The sequence below is a fragment of the Pleurodeles waltl genome, chromosome 4_2, assembly GCF_031143425.1.
Source record: "Pleurodeles waltl isolate 20211129_DDA chromosome 4_2, aPleWal1.hap1.20221129, whole genome shotgun sequence".
NCBI lineage: Eukaryota > Metazoa > Chordata > Amphibia > Caudata > Salamandridae > Pleurodeles > Pleurodeles waltl.
The window spans coordinates 442,318,836-442,337,583 of record NC_090443.1 but is presented as its reverse complement, the minus strand read 5'-3'; positions in this window follow the sequence as shown (position 1 = coordinate 442,337,583).

The window sequence follows — 18,748 nt, the reverse complement described above, 5'->3', positions numbered from 1 at the left end:
GGCAGGCCTGTGTAAGAATTGTCAGAGCTCCCTATGGGTGGCAAAAGAAATGCTGCAGGCCATAGGGATCTCCTGGAACCCCAATACCCTGGGTACCTAAGTATCATATACTAGGGAATTATAAGGGTGTTCCAGTATGCCAATGTAAATTGGTAAAATTGGTCACTAGCCTGTTAGTGACAATTTGGAAAGAAATGAGAGAGCATAACCACTGAGGTTCTGATTAGCAGAGCCTCAGTGAGACAGTTAGTCATAACACAGGTAACACATACAGGGCACACTCATGAGCACTGGGGCCCTGGCTGGCAGGGTCCCAGTGACACATACAACTAAAACAACATATATACAGTGAAATATGGGGGTAACATGCCAGGCAAGATGGTACTTTCCTACACAACCCCCCCCCCAAACGAAGGACAATAAGACTAGCCATGACCTGATGAGTCTTCATTGTCTAAGTGGAAATATCTGGAGAGTCCATCTGCATTGGAGTGGGTACTCCCAGGTCTATGTTCCACTGTATAATCCATTCCCTGTAGGGATATGGACCACCTCAACAATTTAGGGTTTTCACCTTTCATTTGTTTTAGCCAAAGTAGAGGTTTGTGGTCTGTCTGAACAATGAAGTGAGTGCCAAACAGGTATGGCCTCAACTTCTTCAGTGCCCAGACCACAGGAAAGGCCTCCCTCTCTATGGCAGACCAACGCTTTTCTCTAGGGGTCAACCTCCTGCTGATAAAAGCAACAGGTTGATCCTGGCCCTCAGAATTAAGTTGTGATAAGACTGCCCCTACCCCTAATTCAGATGCATCAGTTTGGACAATGAATTGTTTGCAGTTACAGGGGCTTTTCAGGACAGGTGCAGAGCACATGGCCTGCTTCAGCTCCTCAAAAGCTTTCTGACAGCTAGCTGTCCACAATACCTGTTTAGGCATTTTCTTAGATGTGAGGTCATTAAGAGGGGCTGCAAAGGAGCCATAGTCCTTTATGAACCTCCTGTAATACCCAGTGAGGCCTAAGAAGGCTCTCACCTGGGTCTGTGTTGTAGGGGGAACCCAATCTACAATAGTTTGGATTTTCCCCTGAAGTGGTGCAATCTGTTCTCCACCTACCAGGTGTCCCAGATAAACCACTTTCCCCTGCCCTATCTGGCACTTTGAAGCCTTGATAGTGAGGACTGCCTTTTGCAGGGCCTCCAAAACTTTCCTTAGGTGGACCAGGTGATCATCCCAGCTGGAGCTAAAGACAGCTATATCATCTAGATATGCTGCACTAACAGCTTCCAGCCCTTGCAGGACTGTGTTCACCAACCTTTGAAAAGTGGCAGGTGCATTTTTCAATCCAAAAGGCATTACTGTGAACTGGTAATGGCCTCCAATGGTTGAAAATGCAGTTTTTGCTTTTGCATCCTCTGATAACTTGATCTGCCAATACTCTGCAGTCAAATCAAAGGTGCTTAGATACTTGGCAGATGCCAGTGTATCTATTAGCTCATCTGCCCTGGGTATAGGGTGAGCATCAGTTTTGGTTACCTGGTTGAGACCTCTATAGTCTACACAAAACCGCATTTCCTTCTTTCCATCCTTGGAATGAGGTTTTGGTACAAGTACCACAGGAGAGGCCCATGGACTTTCAGAGTGCTCAACCACTCCCAGTTCAAGCATTTTCTGCACTTCTTGCTTTATGCAGTCTCTGACATGGTCAGGCTGCCTATAGATCTTACTTTTGACAGGCAAGCTGTCTCCAGTGTCTATAGTGTGCTCACACCAAGAAGTGGTGCCTGGCACAGTAGAGAAGAGTTCAGAAAACTGACCCAGGAGATTTATGCAGTGGTCTTTCTGCTTAGCAGTAAGACAATCTGCCAAAACGACACCTTCCGCTAGAGCACCTTGTTCTGTGGAAGAGAAGAGATCAGGGAGAGGGTCACTCTCTTCTTCCTGTCCCTCATCTGTTGCCATGAGCAGGGTGAGATCAGCCCTGTCATAGTAGGGTTTCAGGCGATTGACATGGAGCACCCTAAGGGGACGCCTGGCAGTGCCTAAGTCAACTAAGTAGGTGACTTCTCCCTTCTTTTCAACAATTATGTGGGGTCCACTCCATTTGTCTTGGAGTGCTCTTGGGGCCACAGGCTCCAAGACCCACACTTTCTGCCCTGTTTGGTACTGAACCAAAACAGCCTTCTGGTCATGCCATTGCTTTTTGAGCTCTTGGCTGGCCTGAAGGTTTTTACTGGCCTTTTTCATGTACTAGATCTTAGGCCAAGTACATAGTCCACTATGTCTTGCTTTGGAGCTTTTAAAGGTTGTTCCCAACCCTCCTTAGCAAGTGTTAGAGGACCTCTCACAGGGTGTCCAAATAGGAGTTCAAAGGGGCTGAAGCCCACTCCTTTTTGGGGTACCCCCCTGTGAGCAAAAAGGAAGCATGGTAACAGGATATCCCATCTCCTGCGGAGTTTTTCAGGGAGTCCCATTATCATACCTTTGAGAGTTTTGTTAAATCTTTCCACCAGTCCATTTGTTTGTGGATGATAGGGTGTGGTGAACTTGTATGTCACACCACATTCCTTCCACATGGACTTCAAGTAAGCAGACATGAAATTGCTTCCTCTGTCTGATACCACCTCTTTTGGGAAACCCACCCTGGAAAAGATTCCCAGGAGGGCCTTTGCCACTGCAGGAGTTGTAGTGGTCCTTAGAGGAATTGCTTCAGGATATCTGGTGGAATTGTCCACTACCACCAAGATAAACCTATTGCCTGAAGCAGTAGGAGGGTCAAGGGGGCCAACTATGTCAACCCCTACCCTTTCAAAGGGAACCCCAACCACAGGCAGTGGAATAAGGGGTGCCTTTGGAGTGCCACCTGTTTTGCCACTGGCTTGACAGGTTTCACAGGACTTACAAAATTCCTTTGTGTTCTCTGACATTCTAGGCCAATGAAGCAAGGGGACAAGCCTGTCCCAAGTTTTCATTTGCCTCAAATGTCCAGATAAGGGAATGTCGTGGGCTAGAGTTAGGAGGAACTTTCTGTACTCCTGAGGAATCACCAATGTCCTGGCAGCTCCAGGTTTTGGATCCCTTGCTTCAGTGTACAAAAGGTTATCCTCCCAGTAAACTCTGTGAGAGTCACTGACATCCCCATTTGCTTGTTTGACAGCTTGCTGCCTTAGACCCTCTAGTGTGGGACAGGTATGCTGTGCCACACTCAGCTCCTCCCTGGCAGGCCCCCCTTCACCCAAAAGCTCAGCAGTGTCTGCTTCCAGCTCCTCTGGTGTAGGTTCTGCACAGGGTGGAAGTTCTTCTTCCTCAGAAGTTGAATCCACTGTAGAGAGAGGGATAGTAGGTAGTGTTTTACCTTTACTAACCCTAGCTTTAGGGAGCACTTGGTCCATTCTTCCAGGATCCAAGTCACCCTGTCCTTTTTGCTTTTTGGCCTGAGCCCTGGTTAAAGCAAAAATATGCCCTGGAATGCCCAGCATTGCTGCATGAGCCTCCAACTCCACATCTGACCAAGCTGATGTCTCTAAATCATTCCCTAGTAGACAGTCTACAGGTAAATCTGAGGCAACCACAACTTTCTTTGGACCAGTAACCCCCCCCAGTTGAGATTTACAACAGCCATGGGGTGGCTAAGTGTGTTGTTATGAGCATCGGTTACTTGGTACTGGTGACCAAGTAGGTGTTGTTCAGGGTGGACCAGTTTCTCTATTGCCATGGTAACACTGGCACCTGTGTCCCTGTAGGCCTGAACCTCAACACCATTTATTAGGGGTAGTTGCTTGTACTTATCCATATTAAGGGGACAAGCAACCAAGGTGGCTAAATCAATAGCCCCCTCAGAGACTAACACAGCCTCTGTGGTCTCCCTAACAAGACCAACCCCAACTAAATTACCAAAAGTGAGCCCAGCCACTCCCTTGGATTGGCTATTAGTAGGTTTGCTCCCACCACCACTGCTATTACTAGGGGCACTAGGTGTAGAAGCAGGGGTTGTAGTGGTAGGAGGCTTGGTGCTTTTCATTGGACAACTGGGATCTGTTGTCCAATGGCCTTTTATTTTACATAAATAGCACCATGGTTTCTTTTCTTTGTTTTGATTTGAAGAGGATTTGGGCCCACCACCCCCACCAGAGTGTTTTTGTGGGCCTGATGAAGACTCATTTTTAGATTTGTCCCCACCCTTGTCAGAAGACTTACCATCCTTCTTCTTGCCATCCTTGTCGCCCCATGTATGAACTTTTCTGTTCACCCTTGTTCTGACCCATTTGTCTGCCTTCTTTCCCAATTCTTGGGGAGAGGTCAGATCAGAGTCTACCAGGTACTGGTGTAACAAATCAGACACACAATTATTAAGTATATGCTCTCTCAGGATTAAGTTATACAGGCTTTCATAGTCAGAAACTTTACTGCCTTGTAACCACCCCTCCAAGGCCTTCACTGAATGGTCAACAAAGTCTACCCAGTCTTGTGAAGACTCCTTTTTTCTTTCTCTGAACTTCATCCTGTACTGTTCAGTGGTTAAGCCATAACCATCTAGGAGTGCATTCTTAAGAACTGTAAAATTATTGGCATCACATTCTTTCACAGCACTGAGCCTATCCCTACCCTTTCCACTGAAAGATAGCCATAGGATAGCAGCCCACTGCCTTTGAGGGACCTCCTGTACAACACAGGCCCTCTCAAGTGCAGCAAACCACTTGTTAATGTCATCCCCCTCCTTGTAAGGGGGAACTATCTTGTGCAGATTCCTAGAATCATGCTCTTTTGCAGGATGACTATTTGGAATACTGCTGCTGCCACCATGGGTTTCAAAACCCAATTTATGTCTTTCTCTTTCTATCTCCAAGGACTGCCTATCTAAATCTAGCTGTTGCTTCTTGAGCTTCAGCCTGGATTGTTCCACTCTCAATCCATTGAGCTCCCTTTCTAACACTCTGTCATCAGGGTGGGTGGGTTGGGCATGCCTTGAAACAGAAGAATGGTGAGAATGAACAGAGGGAGACCTGGCCCTAACAGATGGCACACTAATATTCTGGCCTACAGAAGTAACACTTCTACTGTGATGAGAAGCAACACTATTACTGTGATGTGAAGCAACACTCTTACTGTGATGTGAATTCACATCAGTACCAGCTATGCTAGGTGGCCTGCTAAGGGGCAGGTTGGGAAGGTTCCCTTCTAAATCCTTTGCTAGGGGTGCCCCAGGGTCAGATTGGGAACCATCAGCTAATTTCTCAACAGAAGTGCCAACTCTGGTCTTATCTTGTTCAATGAGCATATTAACCAACAGTTCTCTACAGGGATTCTTCCCTACCCCTAAACCTCTTTCAATGCAGAGACTCCTTGCTCCTTTCCAGCTAAGGTGATTGTAAGAAGTTGGCTCTGTATGTGCTATTTCAAAGTAAGGAATAGCATGCACAGAGTCCAAGGGTTCCCCTTAGAGGTAAAATAGTGGTAAAAATAGATAATACTAATGCTCTATTTTGTGGTAGTGTGGTCGAGCAATAGGCTTATCCAAGGAGTAGTGTTAAGCATTTGTTGTACATACACATAGACAATAAATGAGGTACACACACTCAGAGACAAATCCAGCCAATAGGTTTTTGTATAGAAAAATATCTTTTCTTAGTTTATTTTAAGAACCACAGGTTCAAATTCTACATGTAATATCTCATTCGAAAGGTATTGCAGGTAAGTACTTTAGGAACTTCAAATCATCAAAACTGCATGTATACTTTTCAAGTTATTCACAAATAGCTGTTTTAAAAGTGGACACTTAGTGCAATTTTCACAGTTCCTAGGGGAGGTAAGTATTTGTTAGGTTACCCAGGTAAGTAAGACACTTACAGGGCTTAGTTCTTGGTCCAAGGTAGCCCACCGTTGGGGGTTCAGAGCAACCCCAAAGTCACCACACCAGCAGCTCAGGGCCGGTCAGGTGCAGAGTTCAAAGTGGTGCCCAAAACACATAGGCTAGAATGGAGAGAAGGGGGTGCCCCGGTTCCGGTCTGCTTGCAGGTAAGTACCCGCGTCTTCGGAGGGCAGACCAGGAGGGTTTTGTAGGGCACCGGGGGGGACACAAGTCCACACAGAAATTTCACCCTCAGCAGCGCGGGGGCGGCCGGGTGCAGTGTAGAAACAAGCGTCGGGTTTGTAATGGAAGTCAATGGGAGATCTCGGGATCTCTTCAGCGCTGCAGGCAGGCAAGGGGGGGGTTCCTCGGGGAAACCTCCACTTGGTCAAGGGAGAGGGACTCCTGGGGGTCACTCCTCCAGTGAAAGTCCGGTCCTTCAGGTCCTGGGGGCTGCGGGTGCAGGGTCTCTCCCAGGTGTCGGGACTTAGGATTCAAAGAGTCGCGGTCAGGGGAAGCCTCGGGATTCCCTCTGCAGGCGGCGCTGTGGGGGCTCAGGGGGGACAGGTTTTTGTACTCACAGTCTTAGAGTAGTCCTGGGGTCCCTCCTGAGGTGTTGGATCGCCACCAGCCGAGTCGGGGTCGCCGGGTGCAGTGTTGCAAGTCTCACGCTTCTTGCGGGGAGCTTGCAGGGTTCTTTAAAGCTGCTGGAAACAAAGTTGCAGCTTTTCTTGGAGCAGGTCCGCTGTCCTCTGGAGTTTCTTGTCTTTTCGAAGCAGGGGCAGTCCTCAGAGGATGTCGAGGTCGCTGGTCCCTTTGGAAGGCGTCGCTGGAGCAGGATCTTTGGAAGGCAGGAGACAGGCCGGTGAGTTTCTGGAGCCAAGGCAGTTGTCGTCTTCTGGTCTTCCTCTGCAGGGGTTTTCAGCTAGGCAGTCCTTCTTCTTGTAGTTGCAGGAATCTAATTTTCTAGGGTTCAGGGTAGCCCTTAAATACTAAATTTAAGGGCGTGTTTAGGTCTGGGGGGTTAGTAGCCAATGGCTACTAGCCCTGAGGGTGGGTACACCCTCTTTGTGCCTCCTCCCAAGGGGAGGGGGTCACAATCCTAACCCTATTGGGGGAATCCTCCATCTGCAAGATGGAGGATTTCTAAAAGTTAGAGTCACTTCAGCTCAGGACACCTTAGGGGCTGTCCTGACTGGCCAGTGACTCCTCCTTGTTGCTTTCTTTGTTCCCTCCAGCCTTGCCGCCAAAAGTGGGGGCCGTGGCCGGAGGGGGGTGGGCAACTCCACTAAGCTGGAGTGCCCTGCTGGGCTGTGACAAAGGGGTGAGCCTTTGAGGCTCACCGCCAGGTGTCACAGCTCCTGCCTGGGGGAGGTGTTAGCATCTCCACCCAGTGCAGGCTTTGTTACTGGCCTCAGAGTGACAAAGGCACTCTCCCCATGGGGCCAGCAACATGTCTCTAGTGTGGCAGGCTGCTGGAACCAGTCAGCCTACACAGCTAGTTGGTTAAGTTTCAGGGGGCACCTCTAAGGTGCCCTCTGTGGTGTATTTTACAATAAAATGTACACTGGCATCAGTGTGCATTTATTGTGCTGAGAAGTTTGATACCAAACTTCACAGTTTTCAGTGTAGCCATTATGGTGCTGTGGAGTTCGTGTAAAACAGACTCCCAGACCATATACTCTTATGGCTACCCTGCACTTACAATGTCTAAGGTTTTGTTTAGACACTGTAGGGGCACAGTGCTCATGCACTGGTACCCTCACCTATGGTATAGTGCACCCTGCCTTAGGGCTGTAAGGCCTGCTAGAGGGGTGTCTTACCTATACTGCATAGGCAGTGAGAGGCTGGCATGGCACCCTGAGGGGAGTGCCATGTCGACTTACTCATTTTGTTCTCACTAGCACACACAGGCTTGTAAGCAGTGTGTCTGTGCTGAGTGAGGGGTCTCTAGGGTGGCATAAGACATGCTGCAGCCCTTAGAGACCTTTCTTGGCATCAGGGCCCTTGGTACTAGAAGTACCAGTTACAAGGGACTTATCTGAATGCCAGGGTGTGCCAATTGTGGATACAATGGTACATTTTAGGTGAAGGAACACTGGTGCTGGGGCCTGGTTAGCAGGGTCCCAGCACACTTCTCAGTCAAGTCAGCATCAGTATCAGGCAAAAAGTGGGGGGTAACTGCAACAGGGAGCCATTTCTTTACAGTGATCATAAGCAAGTTTGGACAGATCAACAGTTTGGCCTGTGCCAGACATTTTAGAAAGTGTTTAAGGGATAGAAAAAGAAAGAAAAAGTTTTTAGAACTTTTTAAAGAACAGGAAAAAAACTTTTTAAACTTTTTAAGAACTTTTTGAAAGCTTAGAGGTACTTTTCAGCACTTAGTAAAAGAAGTGAGAGAAGAAAAGCAAAACCTTTTGGTTAGGTGTACATCCACTGAACTTGTTTTGTATATTTTTCTCTTATGAAAAGTACAATGACAAAAGTGGTAAGTAGTTGCAAAGTACTTATCCCACCGCTGCACAACCAATGTAGGAGGCTGGACTGGCTTGTTGTGGGTACCAAGGGGTACTTACACCTTGCACCAGGCCCAGGTATCCCTTATTAGTGTAGAGGGGTGTCTAGCAGCTTAGGCTGATAGAAAAGGTAGCTTAGCAGAGCAGCTTAGGCTGAACTAGGAGACGAGTGAAGCTCCTACAGTACCACTAGTGTCATATGCACAATATCATAAGAAAACACAATACACAGATATACTAAAAATAAAGGTACTTTATTTTTATGACAATATGCCAAAGTATCTCAGTGAGTACCCTCAGTATGAGGATAGCAAATATACACAAGATATATGTACACAATACCAAAATATGCAGTAATAGCAATAGAAAACAGTGCAGACAATGTATAGTCACAATAGAATGCAATGGGGGCACATAGGGATAGGGGCAACACAAACCATATACTCTAGAAGTGGAATGCGAACCACGAATGGACCCCAAACCTATGTGACCTTGTAGAGGGTCGCTGGGACTGTAAGAAAACAGTGAGGGTTAGAAAAATAGCCCACCCCAAGACCCTGAAAAGTGGGTGCAAAGTGCACCTAAGTTCCCCAAAGAGCACAGAAGTCGTGATAGGGGAATTCTGCCAGAAACAACAACACCAGCAATGCAACAATGATGGATTTCCTGACGAGAGTACCTGTGGAACAAGGGGACCAAGTCCAAGAGTCACGATCAAGTCGGGAGTGGGCAGATGCCCAGGAAATGCCAGCTGTGGGTGCAAAGAAGCTGCCACGGATGGTAGAAGCTGAGGATTCTGCAGGAACGACAAGGGCTAGAAACTTCCCCTTTGGAGGATGGAGGTCCCACGTCGTGAAGAGTCGTGCAGAAGTGTTTTCGTGCAGAAAGACCGCAAACAAGCCTTGCTAGTTGCAAGGGTCACGGTTAGGGTTTTTGGATGCTGCTGTGGCCCAGGAGGGACCAAAATGTCGCCAATTGCGTGAGGAGACAGAGGGGGCACCCAGCAAGAGAAGGAGCCCACTCAGAAGCAAGCAGCACCCGCAGAAGTGCCGGAACAGGCACTACAAAGTGGAGTGAACCGGAGCTCACCCGAAGTTGCACAAGAGGGTCCCACGAAGCCGGAGGACAACTCAGAAGGTCGTGCAATGAAGGTTATTGTGCCGGGGACCAAGGCTTGGCGGTGCACAAAGGAAATCCTCGGTGAGTGCACAGGAGCCGGAATAGCTGCAAAACACACGGTTCCCAGTAATGCAGTCTAGCGTGGGAAGTCAAGGACTTACCTCCACCAAACTTGGACTGAAGAGTCACTGGACTGTGGGAGTCACTTGGACAGAGTTGCTGAGTTCAAGGGACCTCGCTCGTCGTGCTGAGAGGAGACCCAGAGGACCGGTGATGCAGTTCTTTGGTGCCTGCGGTTGCAGGGGGAAGATTCCGTCGACCCACGGGAGATTTCTTCAGAGCTTCTAGTGCAGAGAGGAGGCGGACTACCCCCACAGCATGCACCACCAGGAAAACAGTCGAGAAGGCGGCAGGATCAGCGTTACAAGGTCGCAGTAGTCGTCTTTGCTACTTTGTTGCAGTTTTGCAGGCTTCCAGCGCGGTCAGCGGTCGATTCCTTGGCAGAAGGTGAAGAGAGAGATGCAGAGGAACTCTGATGAGCTCTTGCATTCGTTATCTAAGGAATTCCCCAAAGCAGAGACCCTAAATAGCCAGAAAAGGAGGTTTGGCTACCTAGGAGAGAGGATAGGCTAGCAACACCTGAAGGAGGCTATCAGAAGGAGTCTCTGACATCACCTGCTGGCCCTGGCCACTCAGAGCAGTCCAGTGTGCCAGCAGCACCTCTGTTTCCAAGATGGCAGAGGTCTGGAGCACACTGGAGGAGCTCTGGGCACCTCCCAGGGGAGGTGCAGGTCAGGGGAGTCGTCACTCCCATTTCCTTTGTCCAGTTCCGCGCCAGAGCAGGGCTGAGGGATCCCTGAACCGGTGTAGACTGGTTTATGCAGAAATGGGCACCATCTGTGCCCATCAAAGCATTTCCAGAGGCTGGGGGAGGCTACTCCTCCCCAGCCCTGACACCTTATTCCAAAGGAAGAGGGTGTAACACCCTCTCTCTGAGGAAGTCCTTTGTTCTGCCTTCCTGGGCCAAGCCTGGCTGGACCCCAGGAGGGCAGACACCTGTCTGAGGGGTTGGCAGCAGCAGCAGCTGCAGTGAAGCCCCGGGAAAGGCAGTTTGGCAGTACCCGGGTCTGTGCTAGAGACCCGGGGAATCATGGGATTGTCTCCCCAATACCAGGATGGCATTGGTGGGGAAATTCCATGATCTTAGACATGTTACATGGCCATATTCGGAGTTACCATTGTGAAGCTATACATAGGTAGTGACCTATGTATAGTGCACGCGTGTAATGGTGTCCCCGCACTCACAAAGTCCGGGGAATTGGCCCTGAACAATGTGGGGGCACCTTGGCTAGTGCCAGGGTGCCCACACACTAAGTAACTTAGCACCCAACCTTTACCAGGTAAAGGTTAGACATATAGGTGACTTATAAGTTACTTAAGTGCAGTGTAAAATGGCTGTGAAATAACGTGGACGTTATTTCACTCAGGCTGCAGTGGCAGGCCTGTGTAAGAAATGTCAGAGCTCCCTATGGGTGGCAAAAGAAATGCTGCAGCCCATAGGGATCTCCTGGAACCCCAATACCCTGGGTACCTAAGTACCATATACTAGGGAATTATAAGGGTGTTCCAGTATGCCAATGTAAATTGGTAAAATTGGTCACTAGCCTGTTAGTGACAATTTGGAAAGAAAGGAGAGAGCATAACCACTGAGGTTCTGATTAGCAGAGCCTCAGTGAGACAGTTAGTCATAACACAGGTAACACATACAGGGCACACTTATGAGCACTGGGGCCCTGGCTGGCAGGGTCCCAGTGACACATACAACTAAAACAACATATATACAGTGAAATATGGGGATAAAATGCCAGGCAAGATGGTACTTTCCTACACAACCCCCCCCCCCAAACGAAGGACAAGAAGACTAGCCATGACCTGATGAGTCTTCATTGTCTAAGTGGAAATATCTGGAGAGTCCATCTGCATTGGAGTGGGTACTCCCAGGTCTATGTTCCACTGTATAATCCATTCCCTGTAGGGATATGGACCACCTCAACAATTTAGGGTTTTCACCTTTCATTTGTTTTAGCCAAAGTAGAGGTTTGTGGTCTGTCTGAACAATGAAGTGAGTGCCAAACAGGTATGGCCTCAACTTCTTCAGTGCCCAGACCACAGCAGCAAAGGCCTCCCTCTCTATGGCAGACCAACGCTTTTCTCTAGGGGTCAACCTCCTGCTGATAAAAGCAACAGGTTGATCCTGGCCCTCAGAATTAAGTTGTGATAAGACTGCCCCTACCCCTAATTCAGATGCATCAGTTTGGACAATGAATTTTTTGGAGTAACAGGGGCTTTTCAGGACAGGTGCAGAGCACATGGCCTGCTTCAGCTCCTCAAAAGCTTTCTGACAGCAAGCTGTCCACAATACCTTTTTAGGCATTTTCTTAGATGTGAGGTCATTAAGAGGGGCTGCAATGGAGCCATAGTTCTTTATGAACCTCCTGTAATACCCAGTGAGGCCTAAGAAGGCTCTCACCTGGGTCTGAGTTGTAGGGGGAACCCAATCTATAATAGTTTGGATTTTCCCCTGAAGTGGTGCAATCTGTTCTCCACCTACCAGGTGTCCCAGATAAACCACTTTCCCCTGCCCTATCTGGCACTTTGAAGCCTTGATAGTGAGACCTGCCTTTTGCAGGGCCTTCAAAACTTTCCATAGGTGGACCAGGTGACCATCCCAGCTGGAGCTAAAGACAGCTATATCATCTAGATATGCTGCACTAAAGGCTTCCAGCCCTTGCAGTACTGTGTTCACCAACCTTTGAAAAGTGGCAGGTGCATTTTTCAATCCAAAAGGCATTACTGTGAACTGGTAATGGCCTCCAATGGTTGAAAATGCAGTTTTTGCTTTTGCATCCTCTGATAACTTGATCTGCCAATACCCTGCAGTCAAATCAAAGGTGCTTAGATACTTGGCAGATGCCAGTGTATCTATTAGCTCATCTGCCCTGGGTATAGGGTGAGCATTAGTTTTGGTTACCTGGTTGAGACCTCTATAGTCTACACAAAACCGCATTTCCTTCTTTCCATCCTTGGAATGAGGTTTTGGTACAAGTACCACAGGAGAGGCCCATGGACTTTCAGAGTGCTCAACCACTCCCAGTTCAAGCATTTTCTGCACTTCTTGCTTTATGCAGTCTATGACATGGTGAGGCTGCCTATAGATCTTACGTTTGACAGGCAAGCTGTCTCCAGTGTCTACAGTGTGCTCACACCAAGAAGTGGTGCCTGGCACAGTAGAGAAGAGTTCAGAAAACTGACCCAGGAGATTTATGCAGTGGTCTTTCTGCTTAGCAGTAAGACAATCTGCCAAAACTACACCTTCCACTAGAGCATCTTGTTCTGTGGAAGAGAAGAGATCAGGGAGAGGGTCACTCTCTTCTTCCTGTCCCTCATCTGTTGCCATGAGCAGAGTGAGATCAGCCCTGTCATAGTAGGGTTTCAGGCGATTGACATGAAGCACCCTAAGGGGACTCCTGGCAGTGCCTAAGTCAACTAAGTAGGTGACTTCTCCCTTCTTTTCAACAATTATGTGGGGTCCACTCCATTTGTCTTGGAGTGCTCTTGGGGCCACAGGCTCCAAGACCCACACTTCCTGCCCTGGTTGGTACTGAACCAAAACAGCCTTCTCGTCATGCCATTGCTTTTGGAGCTCTTGGCTGGCCTGAAGCTTTTTACTGGCCTTTTTCATGTACTCAGCCATCCTAGATCTTAGGCCAAGTACATAGTCCACTATGTCTTGCTTTGGAGCTTTTAAAGGTTGTTCCCAACCCTCCTTAACAAGTGTCAGAGGACCTCTTACAGGGTGTCCAAATAGGAGTTCAAAGGGGCTGAAGCCCACTCCTTTTTGGGGTACCTCCCTGTAAGCAAAAAGGAGGCAAGGTAACAGGATATCCCATCTCCTGCGGAGTTTTTCAGGGAGTCCCATTATCATACCTTTGAGAGTTTTGTTAAATCTCTCCACCAGTCCATTTGTTTGTGGATGATAGGGTGTGCTGAACTTGTATGTCACACCACATTCCTTCCACATGGCCTTCAAGTAAGCAGACATGAAATTGCTTCCTCTGTCTGATACCACCTCTTTTGGGAAACCCACCCTGGAAAAGATTCCCAGGAGGGCCTTTGCCACTGCAGGAGCTGTAGTGGTCCTTAGAGGAATTGCTTCAGGATATCTGGTAGCATGGTCCACTACCACCAAGATAAACCTATTGCCTGAAGCAGTAGGAGGGTCAAGGGGGCCAACTATGTCAACCTCTACCCTTTCAAAGGGAACCCCAACAACAGGCAGTGGAATAAGGGGTGCCTTTGGAGTGCCACCTGTTTTGCCACTGGCTTGACAGGTTTCACAGGACTTACAAAATTCCTTTGTGTCCTCTGACATTCTAGGCCAATGAAACAAGGGGACAAGCCTGTCCCAAGTTTTCATTTGCCCCAAATGTCCAGCTAAGGGAATGTCGTGGGCTAGAGTTAGGAGGAACTTTCTGTACTCCTGAGGAATCACCAATCTCCTGGCAGCTCCAGGTTTTGGATCCCTTGCTTCAGTGTACAAAAGGTTATCCTCCCAGTAAACTCTGTGAGAGTCACTGACATCCCCATTTGCTTGTTTAACAGCTTGCTGCCTTAGACCCTCTAGTGTGGGACAGGTATGCTGTGCCACACTCAGCTCCTCCCTGGCAGGCCCCCCTTCACCCAAAAGCTCAGCAGTGTCTGCTTCCAGCTCCTCTGGTGTAGGTTCTGCACAGGGTGGAAATTCTTCTTCCTCAGAAGTTGAATCCACTGTAGAGGGAGGGATAGGAGATAGTGTTTTACCTTTACTAACCCTAGCTTTAGGGAGCACTTGGTCCATTCTTCCAGGATCCAAGTCACCCTGTCCTTTTTGCTTTTTGGCCTGAGCCCTGGTTAAAGCAAAAATATGCCCTGGAATGCCCAGCATTGCTGCATGAGCCTCCAACTCCACATCTGACCAAGCTGATGTCTCTAAATCATTCCCTAGTAGACAGTCTACAGGTAAATCTGAGACAACCACAACTTTCTTTGGACCAGTAACCCCCCCCCAGTTGAGATTTACAACAGCCATGGGGTGGCTAAGTGTGTTGTTATGAGCATCGGTTACTTGGTACTGGTGACCAAGTAGGTGTTGTTCAGGGTGGACCAGTTTCTCTATTACTATGGTAACACTGGCACCTGTGTCCCTGTAGGCCTGAACCTCAACACCATTTATTAGGGGTAGTTGCTTGTACTTATCCATATTAAGGGGACAAGCAACCAAGCTGGCTAAATCAATAGCCCCCTCAGAGACTAACACAGCCTCTGTGGTCTCCCCAACAAGACCAACCCCAACTAAATTACCAAAAGTGAGCCCAGCTACTCCCTTGGATTGGCTATTAGTAGGTTTGCTCCCACCACCACTGCTATTACTAGGGGCACTAGGTGTAGCAGCAGGGGTTGTAGTGGTAGGAGGCTTGGTGCTTTTCTTTGGACAACTGGGATCTGTTGTCCAATGGCCTTTTATTTTACATAAATAGCACCATGGTTTCTTTTCTTTGTTTTGATTTGAAGAGGATTTGAGCCCACCACCCCCACCAGAGTGTTTTTGTGGGCCTGATGAAGACTCATTTTTAGATTTGTCCCCACCCTTGTCAGAAGACTTACCATCCTTCTTCTTGCCATCCTTGTCACCCCCTGTATGAACTTTTCTGTTCACCCTTTTTCTGACCCATTTGTCTGCCTTCTTTCCCAATTCTTGGGGAGAGGTCAGATCAGAGTCTACCAGGTACTGGTGTAACAAATCAGACACACAATTATTAAGTATATGCTCTCTCAGGATTAAGTTATACAGGCTTTCATAGTCAGAAACTTTACTGCCTTGTAGCCACCCCTCCAAGGCCTTCACTGAATGGTCAACAAAGTCTACCCAGTCTTGTGAAGACTCCTTTTTGCTTTCTCTGAACTTCATCCTGTACTGTTCAGTGGTTAAGCCATAACCATCTAGGAGTGCATTCTTAAGAACTGTAAAATTATTGGCATCACATTCTTTCACAGCACTGAGCCTATCCCTACCCTTTCCACTGAAAGATAGCCATAGGATAGCAGCCCACTGCCTTTGAGGGACCTCCTGTACAACACAGGCCCTCTCAAGTGCAGCAAACCACTTGTTAATGTCATCCCCCTCCTTGTAAGGGGGAACTATCTTGTGCAGATTCCTAGAATCATGCTCTTTTGCAGGATGACTATTTGGAATACTGCTGCTGCCACCATGGGTTTCAAAACCCAATTTCTGTCTTTCTCTTTCCTATTTCCAAGGACTGCCTATCTAAATCCAGCTGTTGCTTCTTGAGCTTCAGCCTGGATTGTTCCCTCTCAATCTATTGAGCTCCCTTTCTAACACTCTGTCATCAGGGTGGGTGGGTTGGGCATGCCTTGAAACAGAAGAATGGTGAGAATGAACAGAGGGAGACCTGGCCCTAACAGATGGCACACTAACATTCTGGCCTACAGAAGTAACACTTCTACTGTGATGAGAAGCAACACTATTACTGTGATGTGAAGCAACACTCTTACTGTGATGTGAATTCACATCAGTACCAGCTATCCTAGGTGGCCTGCTAAGGGGCAGGTTGGGAAGGTTCCCTTCTAAATCCTTTGCTAGGGGTGCCCAGGGTCAGATTGGGAACCATCAGCTAATTTCTCAACAGAAGTGCCAACTCTGGTCTTATCTTGTTCAATGAGCATATTAACCAACAGTTCTCTACACAGATTCTTCCCTACCCCTAAACCTCTTTCAATGCAGAGACTCCTTGCTCCTTTCCAGCTAAGGTGATCATAAGCAAGTTTGGACAGATCAACAGTTTGGCCTGTGCCAGACATTTTAGAAAGTGTTTAAGGGATAGAAAAAGGAAGAAAAAGGTTTTAGAACTTTTTAAAGAACAGGAAAAAAACTTTTAAAACTTTTTAAGAACTTTTTGAAAGTTTAGAGGTACTTTTCAGCACTTAGTAAAAGAAGTGAGAGAAGAAAAGCAAAACTTTTTGGTTAGGTGTACATCCACTGAACTTGTTTTGTATATTTTTCTCTTATGAAAAGTACAATGACAAAAGTGGTAAGTAGTTGCAAAGTACTTATCCCACCGCTGCACAACCAATGTAGGAGGCTGGACTGGATTGTAGTGAGTACCAAGGGGTACTTACACCTTGCACCAGGCCCAGGTATCCCTTATTAGTGTAGATGGCTGTCTAGCACCTTAGGCTGATAGAAAAGGTAGCTTAGCAGAGCAGCTTAGGCTGAACTAGGAGACGAGTGAAGCTCCTACAGTACCACTAGTGTCATATGCACAATATCATAAGAAAACACAATACACAGATATACTAAAAATAAAGGTACTTTATTTTTATGACAATATGCCAAAGTATCTCAGTGAGTACCCTCAGTATGAGGATAGCAAATATACACAAGATATATGTACACAATACCAAAATATGCAGTAATAGCAATAGAAAACAGTGCAGACAATGTATAGTCACAATAGAATGCAATGGGGGCACATAGGGATAGGGGCAACACAAACCATATACTCTAGAAGTGGAATGCGAACCACGAATGGACCCCAAACCTATGGGACCTTGTAGAGGGTCACTGGGACTGTAAGAAAACAGTGAGGGTTAGAAAAATAGCCCACCCCAAGACCCTGAAAAGTGGGTGCAAAGTGCACCTAAGTTCCCCAAAGAGCACAGAAGTCGTGATAGGGGAATTCTGCCAGAAACAACAACACCAGCAATGCAACAACGATGGATTTCCTGACGAGAGTACCTGTGGAACAAGGGGACCAAGTCCAAGAGTCACGATCAAGTCGGGAGTGGGCAGATGCCCAGGAAATGCCAGCTGTGGGTGCAAAGAAGCTGCCACTGGATGGTAGAAGCTGAGGATTCTGCAGGAACGACAAGGGCTAGAAACTTCCCCTTTGGAGGATGGAGGTCCCACGTCGTGAAGAGTCGTGCAGAAGTGTTTTCGTGCAGAAGGACCGCAAACAAGCCTTGCTAGCTGCAAGGATCGTGTTTAGGGTGTTTGGATGCTGCTGTAGCCCAGGAGGGACCAGGATGTCGCCAGTTGTGTGAGGAGACAGAGGGGGCGCCCAGCAAGAGAAGGAGCCCACTCAGAAGCAAGCAGCACCCGCAGAAGTGCTGGAACAGGCACTACAAAGTGGAGTGAACTGGAGCTCACCCGAAGTTGCACAAGAGGGTCCCACGAAGCCGGAGGACAACTCAGGAGGTCGTGCAATGCAGGTTAGAGTGCCAGGGACCCAGGCTTGGCTGTGCACAAAGGAAATCCTCGGTGAGTGCACAGGAGCCTGAGTAGCTGCAAAACACGCGGTTCCCAGAAATGCAGTCTAGCGTGGGGAGGCAAGGACTTATCTCCACCAAACTTGAACTGAAGAGTCACTGGACTGTGGGAGTCACTTGGACAGAGTTGCTGAGTTCAAGGGACCTCGCTCGTCGTGCTGAGAGGAGACCCAGAGGACCGGTGATGCAGTTCTTTGGTGCCTGCGGTTGCAGGGGGAAGATTCCGTCGACCCACGGGAGATTTCTTCGGAGCCTCTAGTGCAGAGAGGAGGCAGACTACCCCCACAGCATGCACCACCAGGAAAATAGTCGAGAAGGCGGCAGGATCAGCGTTACAAGGTCGCAGTAGTCGTCTTTGCTACTTTGTTGCAGTTTTGCAGGCTTCCAGCGCGGTCAGCGGTCGATTCCTTGGCAGAAGGTGAAGAGAGAGATGCAGAGGAACTCTGATGAGCTCTTGCATTCGTTATCTAAGGAATTCCCCAAAGCAAAGACCCTAAATAGCCAGAAAAGGAGGTTTGCCTACCTAGAAGAGAGGATAGGCTAGCAACACCTGAAGGAGCCTATCAGAAGGAGTCTCTGACGTCACCTGCTGGCCCTGGCCACTCAGAGCAGTCCAGTGTGCCAGCAGCACCTCTGTTTCCAAGATGGCAGAGGTCTGGAGCACACTGGAGGAGCTCTGGGCACCTCCCAGGGGAGGTGCAGGTCAGGGGAGTGGTCACTCCCCTTTCCTTTGTCCAGTTCCGCGCCAGAGCTGGGCTGAGGGATCCCTGAACCGGTGTAGACTGATTTATGCAGAGATGGGCACCATCTGTGCCCATCAAAGCATTTCCAGAGGCTGGGGGAGGCTACTCCTCCCCAGCCCTGACACCTTATTCCAAAGGGAG